The 15,761-nt window shown below is 31.3% G+C and overlaps 1 protein-coding gene across 1 annotated transcript in view; it reads left to right on the forward strand.

The window, feature by feature from the left end:
* The first annotated feature begins 3,514 nt into the window (after positions 1–3,514).
* The window catches only part of LOC126882015 (putative inorganic phosphate cotransporter), a 177,266-nt gene continuing 165,019 nt past the window's right edge, over positions 3,515–15,761 (forward strand). The window contains exon 1 of the mRNA XM_050646785.1: positions 3,515–3,824. The gene's annotated coding sequence lies outside the window, so the exon portion shown is untranslated. The remainder of the gene's footprint in view (positions 3,825–15,761) is intronic.

Genomic DNA, 15,761 nt, shown 5'->3' on the forward strand with positions numbered 1-15,761 from the left:
ATTTAACAAACTTTGTTTGGAAGCCTATTAATGAAGCTTTAAAATAAGACCTTCTAAGGCTCAATTACATGCGTAGAAGCCGAGTTACGATCGATAAAGCTTCGAAAAATACATATTTTACAATTTGCAATTTGCATCGTGCACTAATTTTACAATATTTTGAGTTCTAATTGTTATATTTAAGTTTAGTAAACGTTTCTTTCTTTGTTTTTTATTAAGGAACAAATTTTATTTGAAACATTTTTTTTATCTCTTTTAGTTTATGAGCCAGAGCCTTACCTATAAACAAATTATAAACAATTCAATTGTTTATAACAATTTTTTGACCACTCGGATCGAAATCCACCCTCGAAATTCGTAATCAGAAGCCAAACATCCATAAGAAACCGTTGAGTTTGTCCATCAGAATTGAAAAGGACACGGTGACCTCTATTTGGCGCCTACACTAATGACATCACGACGCGTTTTGGGCTATAGCTGCAATAATATGAATTTAGAATCGTCTTTAGGGGCCAAATGGAACACAAAAACAACTTTTTTTTATCTTTCATACATGTTTTAAATAAATATGTTCCGTTGTGATTTATAACATTTTTTTTGAATTTAAAATTTTATGCAAGTTCCCTATTACTACTGATAACCTAATTTGTGGTATGATATGGTTTGTTCATCTGTTAATTGAAAGACGGGGTTATTAACTCATATCTGATTATTAGTGAATTATACAGTCTAATAACATATATTTGTTTATCCTATCACATTTCATGGTTTTCGCAAAGAAACACTTTTGTTTTCATATTTTTTATTCGTTATATTTGCATTATTTTCAAACCAAATTAAGATATTCATATATTATATATTTTGCTAATAAAACGATATTCACCACGAGATAAAAAAATATTTTATAGTCTGTTTTTAAACCAAGAGGAGTAATTCAAATTTCCCTCGCCGTAAAGCTTGTTTGTAATTGATCCAACCTCAGGCAAGTTTACTCCCAATGACATATAAGAGGATAGACACAGCAACAACTATAAAAAGTGTCCGAAACATATACTTCATTGAAGTATACGTTTTGATAGGAAGGGGAAAAATTTTTACGAACACGACACGATCATATATTGTTTTGTTTGTATGTGCATATTTTATCGTTGTTTGTCTTGTGTTTATCATTGTGAAAATCAAATTATATTTTAAATTTTTGGGATTGTAGAGTGAAAATGTCTAATGATCTTTGTGACACCCGATTCTGTGTCAGATATAGGGGAGTTCTCCGTCCATTATATGTTATACCTCGTCCAATTTACTTACCGTTGCACGTCATCCGCGCCATAGCCTGTGACACGATACCAACACGAAATATCTAGGCGGTAGGTGTGTTCCCCTTTAGAATCATTTTGATTCTAAAAAAGAACACACCCACCGCCTAAATATTTCGTGTTGGTATCGTGTCACAGGCTATGGCGCGGATGACGTGCAACGGTAAGTAAATTGGACGAGGTATATATGTCAATGTTTACTCCACTGTTCTCAAATTTTGACACTAGTGACATTTATAAAATTTTGACACTCTTGACATTTCATAGGTTAATTAAGTTATATCAGCGATTTTTCATATTTTCTGCATTATTCCTTTAATTTTTAGATTTTTAGTCTGTTTTTATCAGTGGCGCACCCAGGGGGGGTTTTGGGGGTTAAAACCCCTCCCAGAGCATTTGGAAATATATATAAAGAATAGTAGAAATAACAAACAAATAGTAAAAATAACAAATCACCAAAATAACAAACGAGGCAGTGGCTCAAGAGCTTCAAAAAATAAAGAAAGGAAAAGTAGTCGCACCAGATGATATTCCTGGGAAAGTCTGGAGAGCATTGGGAGAGACAGGAACAAGTTGGCTAGCAGGTTTATTTAATAGAATTATGGAAGTTGGACAAATGCCAGACGAATGGAGAAGCAGTATACTGTATACTAGTACCTGTCTACAAAAACAAGGGAGATATACAATAATCTACAAACTACAGGGGTATAAAACTGCTTAGTTACACCATGAAAATATGGGAGAGTAATTGATAGACGGATACCTGAAGGAACCGAAATATCCGATAATCAATTTGGCTTTATGCGGGGCAGATCAACAACAGATGTAATTTTCATTATAAGACAGTTGATGGAAAAATACAGGCGTAAAGAAATAAACGCTCATATGGTATTCATTGATTTTAAAAAGCATATGACAGAGTTCCTCGAGAAATTCTGTGGTTGGCACTCGATAAGAAAGGAGTCCCTGGTGAATATGTAAAGATTGTGAGATATATGTATGAGGGAGTAACGACTAGTGTTAGGACAGGTGTGGGAGAAACTGATAAATTTCATGTGAAACTCGGTGCTTAGTCCTTATTTATTCTCATTAGTTTTGGACCAGATAACTGCGAAACTACACGGCAACATTCCATGGTACTTAGAGTATGCTGATGATGTCGTGTTAGTAGGAAATAGTGAAAGAGACTTAGAACAAAAACTGGAACACTGGAAACAAGCTCTGGAGGAAAAAGGTTTAAAACTTATTAGGACAAAAACGGAGTATTCGGAACGCTCATTTAAAAGATGATGGAGTTACTACAAATAAAATGGTATCTTTGGATGGTGAAATCATTGTGAAAAGCAATAGTTTTAAGTACCTGGGATCGGTATTACAGAGTAATGGAGAAATAGATGGAGATGCATGCAGTAGAATTAGGGCTGCATGGCTGAAGTGGAAGGAAGCGAGTGGTGTGTTGTGTGACAGAAAAATTCCAATGAAGCTGAACGGAAAATTCTACAAAACAGCCGTAAAGCCGGCTATGATGTACGGAACTGAATGTTGGGCAGTGAAAAAGAAAGAGGAATAACGAATGCATGTGGCGGAAATGATAATGCTTAGATGGATGAGTGGAGTGACAAAAAAGGATAAAATTAAAAATTAGTATATTAGGGGAAGTCTAGGTGTGGCACCAATTGATGCCAAAATGTGAGAGCATAGGTTAAGATGGTTTGGTCATGTTCAACGTCGAGACGTTAATCACCCAATACGAAGAATTGCTGAAGTGCAGATTCCTGGAAGGAGTAGGAGAGGAAGACCAAAGAAGACCTGGGGGAGACGATTAGGCAGGATATGTTGGTAAAGGGGATTAATATTGATATGACCCAAGATAGAATTGTGTGGAGAAATGCAAATAGGGGAACCGACCTCGCATAGGGATAAGGCAAAGAGAATGATGATGATGTAAAGAATAGTAGAAAAATGTAACTTCTCTCTTTCTTAACTAATTGTCTTTCACAAACAATACAAAAAAATTCGGTGCCTAAGCCAACCCCTCCCAGAGGAAAATTCTAGGTGCGCCACTGGTTTTTATACAAAAAACAATTGTTTTTAGTACTCTTTCGCGACGTTTTAGTATAATATAATTTATGGATTACCGTCGAAGGCCGATATGATCAACCAAAAAAGAAGATGTATTTGGTGATATTTCTAGTGACTTTCTTGGGTGTGAATCTGTCTTTTTACTTTATTCCTCTTCCTCTTGGTTTAAAAACAAAGTATAATATTTTTGAAAATTTACGAAAAACTTAGCCGAATTTTCCCGGGCTATGCATCCACACCGCTCCCCACCTTATTAACATAGAACCCATCATGCCGTAGACATGTGACGATTTCAACCAACAGTTGGTACTGGAATTGTAACCATTTCACTTGAAAGGTGCCAAATTTCGAGACCGGCCACATCTCGAAAACATACCATACATTTGTAAATTTGTATTTGCCACCATGCATTTCGTTATTTACCAGGTAAGTAATGATATTTTAATGATCTATTTATTAAATATTTTGGTAGAAAACACGTGCTTGAATTTTAGAATCATATAAATAGCCGATAAACAGTGTTGCCACGTGTTATCACTCGACATTTTGGTTTTTTATCTAAAATAATAGTATTTTATAAGTGTATATTTTCAAATACAGCAGTATTTATTATATTCTATCGTTTTTGTATTGTCATGGACATTTGCTGATAGTTTATTTGGGAAATTTATGATAATATGCGCTTCCCGCGCTTTTTGACCACCATATTTTTTATGAATGCACTTTGCACTTGTGGAATACCCTGATAAACACGACACACCATACTCCTGTTTTGTAAGTTGTAATAAGACTTCAGAATTTTACAACTTGTAATTTACCAAACTTACTTTGAATTTAAATTATCAATTGTAATGTACTTATCTTGATCGGTATTTTGTAAGTAGCTTCAAATCCTACATAGGGTAGTTATCCGGTAATACTATATTTTTTTTATCTATGGTAGTTATGTCAGTTCTGAAAACTGAAAACAATGATATATTAAATGCCGCGCAATAAGTTAATTACATACAGTAATATGTAATTTACTGTGCATATGTTCCAGACTATTGTTATTACATTTTTATTTTATGAAGGAAAAAACTCAAAAAAAAAAAATAACTAACGTTAGCAATAATTTTGTTTGAGTTCGCTTCATTGCATAAGTTTGAAATATCAGCACATGAAACTTCACAAATAGTTTTTCTCACATTTTACACTAATCATCATAATCTTATATAGCTAGTTTCTTCGTCGTGTTGCTGAAAAAAATTTCTGGATTTGTCCCTTTATTTACTATATCTTGATATTTTATTCTGTTTTAATCTGTTGCCGTAATAAAAGACAGTTATTTCTTTTTATTTTATATGCAGTAGTTTGATTTTGATCATGAATCATCATGTGCAAAAAATCATCATGTCCAAAGTTCAATCGCAGTGTTTACTATGTTTTTGTGCAATTACCATTCAATTATTTAGTTAGGTATACCAACTGTCTTGTTTACTTTTTTTCCCTCACACCATAATCAACGAATATAGACTCATATGCGTCTATATTCTTTGCCAGTGGCGGTTCTAGACAAAAAAAACTGGGGGGTAAGTCACAATAGATTTTGAGTGACCGGTGGTTTCGTTCGGTTCTCAAAAACCCCAATCATTGAGAGGGGATGTAAACATTCAAAAATTCAATTCTACAAAAAGATATTTGTTATTAATTGAATTTTCGAAATTCCATCCGTTTCAGCACACTTATGAAATAAAATTGATTAATTGATCAATGAAAACTATCAATCCTTGTCCAAAAACATCAATTCAATATATCGCACCCCTAATAATAAAGTGGCACAACTCAAAAAATTCGATTTTGCAGAAAACGCAAAAAACGTTTCTATAATTAGGGTTATCTCTTTTGTATCGTTGTTAGTGCCGAACCTATAATACTTCTGAGACAATATATTTCACTGAAAGGAACCTTGTAGTTTTCAGTGTAATCTGTGCAAATTTCGTGTAATGTAATACTTTTGTTATAAATGAAATTTTGATATTTTTAGTAAAAAAAAAACTTGTGTCACTTTAGTACTAAAAACTTTTTTAATATGAAAGTATTATTAACAAATGTGTCAATTTATGATTTAAAGTAAAGCTACAACATAAGGACGGTTTCGAAATACTGCTGTTTATTATTTTAATTTAAAATTATCTATTGTTATAAAATATAATGTGTCAGTTTACTACTACATCAATGCACTAAAATTAATGTTAGGTTTTTAGTACCTACAAAAATTAATAAAGGTTTTATCATAGGTGCATGAAATACAAGACGAAAAGGTTAGACAAACAAAAATTATTATTTCTGTAGACTAAATAAACATTGGGCATCCACGAAAGAAGTGTGTACAAAAAATTGGCAACAGTAAAAAAATTGATTTAAGCATAAGTTTGTCAAATTCTGCATAATAATTTGGAATCAGCTTCTTGGCAATTAACTCTTGGAGATCTTTCTTCTTATTTTCACCTAATCTTATTTCTCATATGCGCGTATTGGAATTATATCCATCAAAAGAGGCATTTTCTTTCTTTTGTTTCGTACGTTAATTTCAAGAAAAGTATCCTGTTTATACGACGTTTTATAAAAATTGGCTAAATGGATTTCCTTTTTTAACCAACAGGACCTTAATATCGTTCCACACTACGGTATTTCCTTGAGTATTAATATTGTAGTTGTATCCCCATTCTTCTTGAAGCTTTTTTAGATCCATAAATGACTCAAAAGTAAGCTCATGAACTGTTAATGGAGGACTTAATTTTTTTTGCAGTTTTAATTATAGACACGTACTGATGGGGCGAATATATGGGGCCAGATTTTAGATTCCTTTTAATCTATTTTTCAATTAGACTATGCACATTGTCTATGACCCTTAATCAGAAACTTATGTGTTATAACTTTAATATTTTAGAGTTACTGCATATAAATATAAGGTGGCAATAATTTTATTTTTATTTTGTCCACAGCAGTTGTCCGAGAAAAAGGTTACTTCCGGTTCTCTCTCTGAAAAGTTGGCATTTTTGGATATTTCAAAATACTTCATTATAGTATAGAAGAAGAACCGATTTCACTGCAACCACGTTTTGCATCTCTTTCGTTCCAATAGAAACAATGAACATCACTATAGGCTTGCTTATTTTTCATTATTTGGATCTATTTTATTTCGTTCAACCAAAGTAAAATTATATGCTTTAAGTTTCGACTTGTAATAAAACGCAGATATATCACCCCTTGGACACGAAAGCACTACCTACAAGTCATAAATAACAACTTTTTTTATTGTCTTCTATATGAAGGCGATCAATATATTTTTCTTTCCTACACAACTCTTTTTCTTCAAGATGTGTTTCGTATTGTTTAAGTATGTTTTGTCTTGCTTCCTCATTTGTATTATTATAAGAAAGACACAGACCACACTGATCTTTCTTGGGCTTAAAAAACCCTATATTAAAATGAGTCGTAAAAACCTTAATGTACAGTATTTGCCAAATGATCTATTTTTCTGTATTTGACTCTCTTTAAAGTCTCTGAAAAGTTCTGCTACACTTTTCCCCCATCGATATACTCACGTGAAGTATTAGTTCTGAGATAGTGGGATTCGATACATGGTATCGAATTAATGTGATCTTTTATATCTTGTACAAGTTTTCCACTAATTTCGGTATGACTGCCATGCGTTCCTCGGTTATCATCTTTTATGAAGCCATGTTGGTCTACTTTTTTAAAAGTTGTTCGTACCATAAGATCCGTAATGCTCAAAATATTTAAAAAAAAGTTTACATACTTTTCTTTGTTCGTCATCAATAGTAAAGAAAAATGCCTTATTGTTAATTCTTGGATTTGCAGCATTCGTATATTTGAACCTTGGTATGAGATCTTTAGTATTAGAATTAATAAATAATCTCTGTTTATTACCTAATATCTGTCAGCTCCCAAAATTTGTTAAAAATTATATTTCTTGCATCCTCACTGATTTTCTTCCTGCACTTTAGCCCACATTTCTCAAGGCAAGGTGGTTTAATACTTCGAGCCTCAACAACTCTTTTATATTTAGACATTGAAACATTAGACTTACCAGAATTGCTTAATCTTTTTGCTGTATTCTGTTTCCATTTACTTGGTTGGCGAATGCGCTTTTTACTCTTTATGCTAAATATTTGATAATAAACTGACATAATTGGTAGAAGTTCTACCATATTTAAAGGATTTTGAGCAATAAACTGATACAACTACGAATATCACTGTTTATGATTAAAATAAAAAAATTACGTACCTTAACTTTAAGTAATAAACTGACACAATTCTGAATATTTCAACGATCGACGATGTTCTTCCTTTCGCTGCTGAAGTAACTCTAAAACCGATCAGTTTATGACTGAACCGCCAAAGTGAAACAGTGCGGTACTAAACTGACCCAAGCAGAAATCTACCTACAGGGGTGTCCGATTTTAACATGTGTTAGCATTAGATCAATAGAGGGCACTATGTTCGGTCGTTTTATGACTAAAAATCAAAATTTAAGAATTTTGAGTTGTGCCACTTTATTATTAAAGGTGCGATATCTTTAAATAAAAATATATTAAATGAGTGAAAAATAATTTCGAAAAATATATTAAACAATAAATAAATACTTAAATGGGAAATTGTAACAACACATTTTATTTTATACAGATTTACTGCTTGTTGACAAGGCTTACAGTTATTTAGAAATTTCATATAATTAAACGGGGATTAACAGTATATAATTTCGAGGAAACAGTAAAAAGAGGAGATATTATTTTTAATTGAAAGCATTAAGCGTTGTTGCGAGTGCTGTCAAATGTATTGTGAAATGAAAATTGAACACAACCGGTAAATAAAGAAGATAACGTGCCTTTTTAACGAAGATTATAGTAAAAAAGTCCTGTATAAACAGGGGGGGGCGCCGCCCCTGCCTCGGGCTAGAACCGCCACTGTTCGTTCTGAATATTGCCCTTTACTAATTTTATTGTGATTACTGACGTCTGACGTGGATGTTTCAGAAAGTAGACACTGACATGCGGTATGTCATACCGTTGCCTATTCTCTTTTGTTTTCAACATGAATTTGTCGTATATCACTGTATTTGCTTTTTACATCCATAATCTGGGCAGATTATCGGGGAATAGGCCATTTTTGGGAAAAGTTATTTACCAGCAATTTTATTGCTGGAATCGAATCTTATGTCTGTGTATATTAATAATATAGGTATGCAAAGTCCACAGATAGTGTGCTACTTTTTTAATAAACAAAATGGCCCGAAAATCGTGTTTTTTCAATTTTTGCTCTATAACTCCAAAAAATCTTACTTTACACCAAAAACACCCAAATAAAAATTTAACGTAGTTAAATTCTGCATAGAGACGTGTTTTTCCCGATTTACTTCGACGAAAATTTTCCCCGGAAAATGCCGGTATTTAAAACAAAATCATTAATTTTTAACTAAAATTTTATATAAGTAATTGTTTATCAATAACTAAATAACTTGGTAGCATAAAAGCTCTTTTCGTATAGATTATAATTCCAGAAGCCGATGGAAATTTAAAGAACAGTTTAGCAACAATTGAATTGTAAATTAAAAATTTACAGTCGCGATCATAACCACAATAATTGTGATACATAAGAATAACTATGATTTTTGTATAAAAAGACACTGTACATATCTAATGTACTTTACAGAATTGAAATTGGATTATTTAAGCGGCCTCAGGAATATTTTAAAATTATAAACAATTTTTTGGCTTATAAACAAATAGAATATCTCGAAAAATATTAAATTAAATTAAATCATGAAAACGGTAATGGAAAAAAAGAGGCAGGACGTTTCTTATAAAAGAAAAAACGTTTAATTGTGATGAGTGGTTCCTGAGATGCAACCGGTCAAATTTGATCGGCATTTAATGCAAAGATATAAACAATTGGATCATAATTTTTGAACCATCACCTTTTTATTTTTATCCTCTTTCTTCACACCAATTTTGATAACTTTAAAATAATCGTAACATATATTATTATAGTAAAAACTATCGTTATTACGAGTGAAAATTGCCAAAAATAGCAAAATTCCAACCAAAAATTAGGTTGGAGAAAATGTAATCTTAAAGTTCAAAATCGGTATACCTACGTTAAAAAAATGCATTTTCTCGGCTTCCCATGGAGCAATTTTCTTCATTTTTTTTTGTTCCCAAGTAACTCGAGTAGAGCCATCTAACTAACGCATTATTAAATGTCAAAAGTTGCTTTTGTTTTGTTTTAATAGGTAAATTAATTTATTTATTATAACAAAACTTTTAATTTATTTAAATAAAGATTGTTTAAATAATTATACAGCTTTCAAATGAGAATATTTGTGTTTTTAACGTTAAAAGGTACACTTGTAGTAAGTTTATCTAAAAAAAGTCTACAACTGAAAAAAATATGTAGTTTTCTTTTCTTATAAATAAGGGAGCGTTCAAGTATTACGTAACGCGATTTTTGAAGATTTTTGAAGATTTTTGACCCCCCTTACGTAACGCAATTCTTGAATATTTTTTACCCCCCACCCCCCACCAACCTGCGTTGCGTAATACTTGAACGGTCCCTAAATTAATCTATTATAACAAAACAAAAGCAAGTTTGACATTTAGTAATGCGTTAGTTAGATGGCTCTACTCGAGTTACTTGGGAACAAAAAAAGAATGAAGAAAATTGCTCCATATGAAGCCGAGAAAATGCATTTTTTTAACGTATACCGATTTTGAACCTTGAGATTACATTTTCTCCAACCTGATTTTTGATTGTTATTTTGCTATTTTTGGTAATTTTCACTCGTAATATCGATAGTTTTTATTATAATAATACAGGGTGCGCCAAACCTCTGGTTTTCTTTGATTACGGCTAAATTATGGGATATACAAAAAAATGTTTTTAACAAAATTAATGTATATCGAAACCGTCTATAATTTAAAATTATTTTCGATTATACAGGGTGAGTCAGAACGACGGTATGAACCAAAGTTGTGTTTTTTTAAATGGAACACCCTATATATTAAATCATTTTTGAATATATTTTTTAAAAATATTAAGAATTTGTATAAGGTATTATAGACCTAAAATTAACAATTTTCGAAATACTTACACTTTTATTGAGAAAAATGGTAATATTCAAAGGGCTGTGAATTGGCTTTCAAGGTAATAAAAATTTAAATGATATGCCAAAGTTTTTTTAGTATACTGTTATTTTTAAATAAATTAACGTATTTGACATATGGCCATAGCGTATACAGTGTGATCACTATTTGCAAATACAAAATTTTCTCATTTTTTTTTAAATAGGACACCCTGTATATGAGTATTGCCTTTTGTAGTAAATATTACAACCTTTCTTTTGGTATAAGGTTGTATGCACCTAGCATGTTTCGTTTTGTAGATATTTATAAAAAACTATAGATTTTATGTTTTTGCGGATTTTTTATTAAAAAAATTTTTTGCAAAAAAAATAATTATAATCTGGTTTTAGAAACATACATTAAAATGTCAAATATGAAAATAAAAACGTAATTAAATATTAAAATAAATTGCATACTAGTACAACTCAATTGAATTTAATAAATTAAAATTATTTTACAAAAAATATTTTACTATACCAATGAATGCATAAATTAGTTACTAAATTAAAGAAACAACCAAATTTGATATCTACCCTAGAATTTTTTCTACCACAGAAACTTTCCTGTACCAAATTAATTGTTAGTTAGTATTTACGAGTAAGATCAGTTAAACTTTTAATTTACCTACCTCTTAAATTTACTTACATCTTGAGAACATAATTATAAAGTATGCTTTGAAACAAATGAATGATAAATGTATCAGCCAAATTATTTATTGATATAAATAGTATTAACTGGTATCACAAAAGCTGGTAATACTTTTGTAGTTGAAATTTTTGTAACAATTTTTTATATTTTAAATTTCAATTTTTCAACCGAACAATTGGTGGATATGACATTTGTTTTGGGCGAAACCATTAGAAATTATTACCAGATTTTGTGATACAACTACATATTATGTAGATACTATTTACTTAATAATATACTTCTATAACGTTCATTTGTTTCAAAGCATACTTTATACGTTCTCAAGATGTAGGTAAATTAAAAAGTTAAAAACTGATATTCAATTTAACTAACAAAATTGGGTACAATAAAGTTACTAGGGTAGAAAAATTTCTAGGGTAGATATCAAATTTGATTGTTTATTTAATTTAGTAACTAATTTATGCATTCATTAGTATGGTAAAATATTTTTTGTAAAATAATTTTAAGTTATTAAATTCAGTTGAATTGTACTAGTATACGATTTATTTTAATCTTTAATTACGTTTTTATTTTCATATTTGATATTTTAATGTATGTTTCTAAAACCAGATTATAATTATTTTTTTTGCAAAAAAAATTTTTAATAAAATATCCGCAAAAACGTAAAATCTATAGTTTTTTTTAAATATCTACAAAACGAAACATGCTAGGTGCATACAACCTTATACCAGAAGAAAGGTTGTAATATTTACTACAAAAGGCAATACTCATATACAGGGTGTCCCATTTAAAAAAAATGAGAAAATTTTGTATTTGCAAATAGTGATCACACTGTATACTCTATGGCTATATGTCAAATATGTTAATTTATTTAAAAATAACAGTATATTAAAAAAGCTTTGGCATATCATTTAAATTTTTATTACCTTAAAAGCCTAATTCACAGCCCTTTGAATATTACCATTTTTCTCAATAAAAGTGTACATATTTCGAAAATTGTTAACTTTAGGCCTATAATACCTTATATAAATTCTTAATATTTTTAAAAAATATATTTAAAGATGATTTAATATATAGGGTGTTCCATTTAAAAAAACACAACTTTGGTTCGTACCGTCGTTCTGACTCACCCTGTATAATCGAAAATAATTTAAAATTATAGACGGCTTCGATATACATTAATTTTGTTAAAAACATTTTTTTGTATATCCCATAATTTAGCCGTAATCAAAGAAACCAGAGGTTTGGCGCACCCTGTAAATGTTATGTCTTTGCCGTAAATGCCGGTCAACTTTAACCGGTTGTATCTCAGGAACCACTCATCACAATTAAACGTTTTTTATTTTAAAAGAAGCGTCCTGCCGCTTTTCTTCAATACCGTTTTCTTGATTGAATTTAATTTAATATTTCCCGAGATATTCTATTTGTTTATAAGCCAAAAAATTGTTTATAATTTTAAAATATTCCCGAGGCCGCCTAAATCGAGTCCAATTTCAATTCTGTAAAGTACATTAGATAGGTAAAGTGTCTTTTTATACAAATATCATAGTTATTCTTATGTATCATAGTTATTGTGGTTATTATAGCGACCGAAATTTTCAATTAACAATTCAATTATTGCTAAACTGTTTATTCAATTTCCATCGGCTTCTGGAATTATAATATATACGAAAAGAGCTTTTATATTACCAAGTTATTTAATTATTGATAAACAATTATTTATCTAAAATTTTAGTTGAAAATTAAAGATTTTGTTGGAAAAACCCACATTTTCCGGGGAAAATTTTCGTCGAAGTAAATCCGTAAAAACATGTCTCTATGCATAATTTAATTATGGTGAATTTTTATTTGGGTGTTTTTGGTGTAAAGTTAAAATCTTTGGAGTTATAGAGCAAAGATTGAAAAAACACGATTTTCGGGCGTCATTTTGTTTATAAAAAAGTAGCACACTATCTGCGGACTTTGCATACCTATATTATTAATATATACAATACAATCGTAAGATTCGATTTAAGCAATAAAATTGCTGGTAAATAACTTTTCCTTGTATTTTGCTAATTAGCCCAGAGTACAACTACGGAATGATTCTTCGCACTGCTGTAGAATAAAATACTGCTCCAAATAAAATAAACTTAATGTATTTTTTCAAGAAAGTTATGAAGGCGTGCATGATATTAAAAAAATGGTGGAGGTTCTTACAAAATTCTTTAGAACTGAATTACAAAAAAAACTAGCATTGGTAACTAAAAAATACAATAATGTTGAAAGCACTTAAAAGTTGAACAATTGGATGAACTTGCTGCCATACTAATAGCGAAAGAATACTCGATGGACTGCTTTTAACTATAGAAACGTAAACAGTGACATGCGTGCGTCAACGTAGCTCAAAGACTAAGGCTACGGCTCCACGGGCTGGAAATTGACGCTAGCAGTAGCCGCAAAACGAACTTAAGGTTCCACGGAGCGGAATAGGAATAGCCGAACTGAACCGACTACGCACAAGTCCTGTAGTCGGTACAGTTCGGCTATTCCTATTCCGTTCTGCGTAACCTTAAGTTCGTTTTGCGGCTACTGCTAGCGTCAATTTCCAGCCCGTGGAGCCGTAGCCTAAAAGACTAAACCATACTAAAACTGCAGAAGTTGGGAGCAGGTACAATTACACACCTTCTTCTTTAAGTTCCATCTTCTATCGTTGGAAATCATCATGGCACTGCGGACCCTGTTGACTGCCGCTCTAAATAGCTCTGCACTACTGCATTCGAACCATTCTCGTAAGTTCTTAAGCCAGGATGTTCTTCGTCTTCCCACATTTCGCTTTCCTCGGATTTTGCCTTGCATAATAAGTTGTAATAATGAGTATTTTTGCCCTCTCATCACATGTCCCAAGTACTCAAGTTTTCGTCTTTTGATAGTTAGTATTATTTCCGGTTGATTTCCTATCCTTCTAGTTACTTCAACGTTCGACATTCTTTGAATCCATGATATTCGTAGGATTCTTCTGTAATACCAAAATTCAAAGGCGGCCAACTTATTCAAATGGACTTGTTTCAATGTCCACGCTTCCAAGCCATAAAGAAGAGAGTTACACACCACTTGAAGGTAAACAAATGGTTTTCTAGGAATCTTTTATAAAAAAAGTTTTACAACAAAATTTATTTTTTGGTAAGGCATGGCATACCGCATGTCAGGGTTAAGAGCTAATGTAGGTAGATAGATATCTTTTCTAGTCGGTAAAGAAGAGATCCTTACGAAAGAAGCACATTCTACCATGTTATGTTATTTTCCGTGATATTTAAGTAGGTTAGTTTCCTTTCTTGATTTTTTTTTTATTTCACATAGGTATAGTCTGTTTTTCTTACTACTTCTTTTATCATTGTACAGCTCCCGGAGCGAACCATGGCCGATAACAAAACGCTGTCGTCGGTCGTACACCCTCCTAAACTTTACGCAGACGTGATTTCTCTCACCAACCATGGTTCGTTCCGGGAGCTGTACTATGTTTGATTTTTCTTTATTGTAAGAATAATTCTACCTATCCATCTGAAGGGTATAGGGGAAGAACGCCAATAGTCCATTTGGATTTATCTCCAGCACACTGAAAACTAAGGTTTTTTATTTTATTATAAAGTCAATATAATATAATATAAATTCTAATTAATTATTCTTTAAAGGGCCTAGCTGGGTAAGATGATGAAAAATGCCCCCAACTCGATTCGAATTCTATATAGGTCACCGTTTAGAACATATAGAGAACATATAGCTCACTTTTTGAAATTTTTTACCCCCTAGGTGGTCAAATGATCCACCTAGAGCCTAATTAGGCTTTTTATGTTTTTTATTTTTTATCTCAGCCGCATCGAGAACTAACGAAAAACTTTAAATAAGTTGTAGGTTTCAAAAAGTTCTGTCCGATTTTCTTTTAAATTTTTGGCGGGAAACTTAAATTTTAGGACGATTTTAAAATTTTAAATGAGTATAAAAAATTAATGACATTCGTTCTCACGAAAAAAATTTATAACGTGTATTTTTGCCTAATGTATCACTCTGAATTTTTTCAGATTTTTAAAATTGGTGAAACCGTTGATTGAGGTATAATATTTCAATCAACGGTGAAACGTACTTTTAAAAATAAAAAATCGCATTTTTTCGCTTTTTTTCGCTTTTTTTCGCTTTTGATACAATTTTATACAGGGTGTTTAAAAAAGGTAACACCGTCATTAGGATAGGTAAAAAACTGAAAAACAATTGGGGTTTGCTTATTAAAAAATTTTTGTATTGCCATCCATTTTCAAGATACAGGGCGTTGAAGAAAACAAAATTTTACACATTTATTACGATTTTGCCGAAACTACTGGCAACATTATAATAAAATTTGGCAGGTTTTAAGAGGTAGTTATTGTGCATTTTTTGACATACAATTAAGAATTTTATATTCATCATTGGCGCGCATACGGGTAATGGTCTGAACTTTTTAAATAAAAAATAGTACGCCACTGTTTTCTAAGTCCTGCCTTTTGCAATACTGGAA

Source organism: Diabrotica virgifera, chromosome 3 (assembly GCF_917563875.1).
Source record: "Diabrotica virgifera virgifera chromosome 3, PGI_DIABVI_V3a".
Taxonomy (NCBI): Eukaryota; Metazoa; Arthropoda; class Insecta; order Coleoptera; family Chrysomelidae; genus Diabrotica; species Diabrotica virgifera.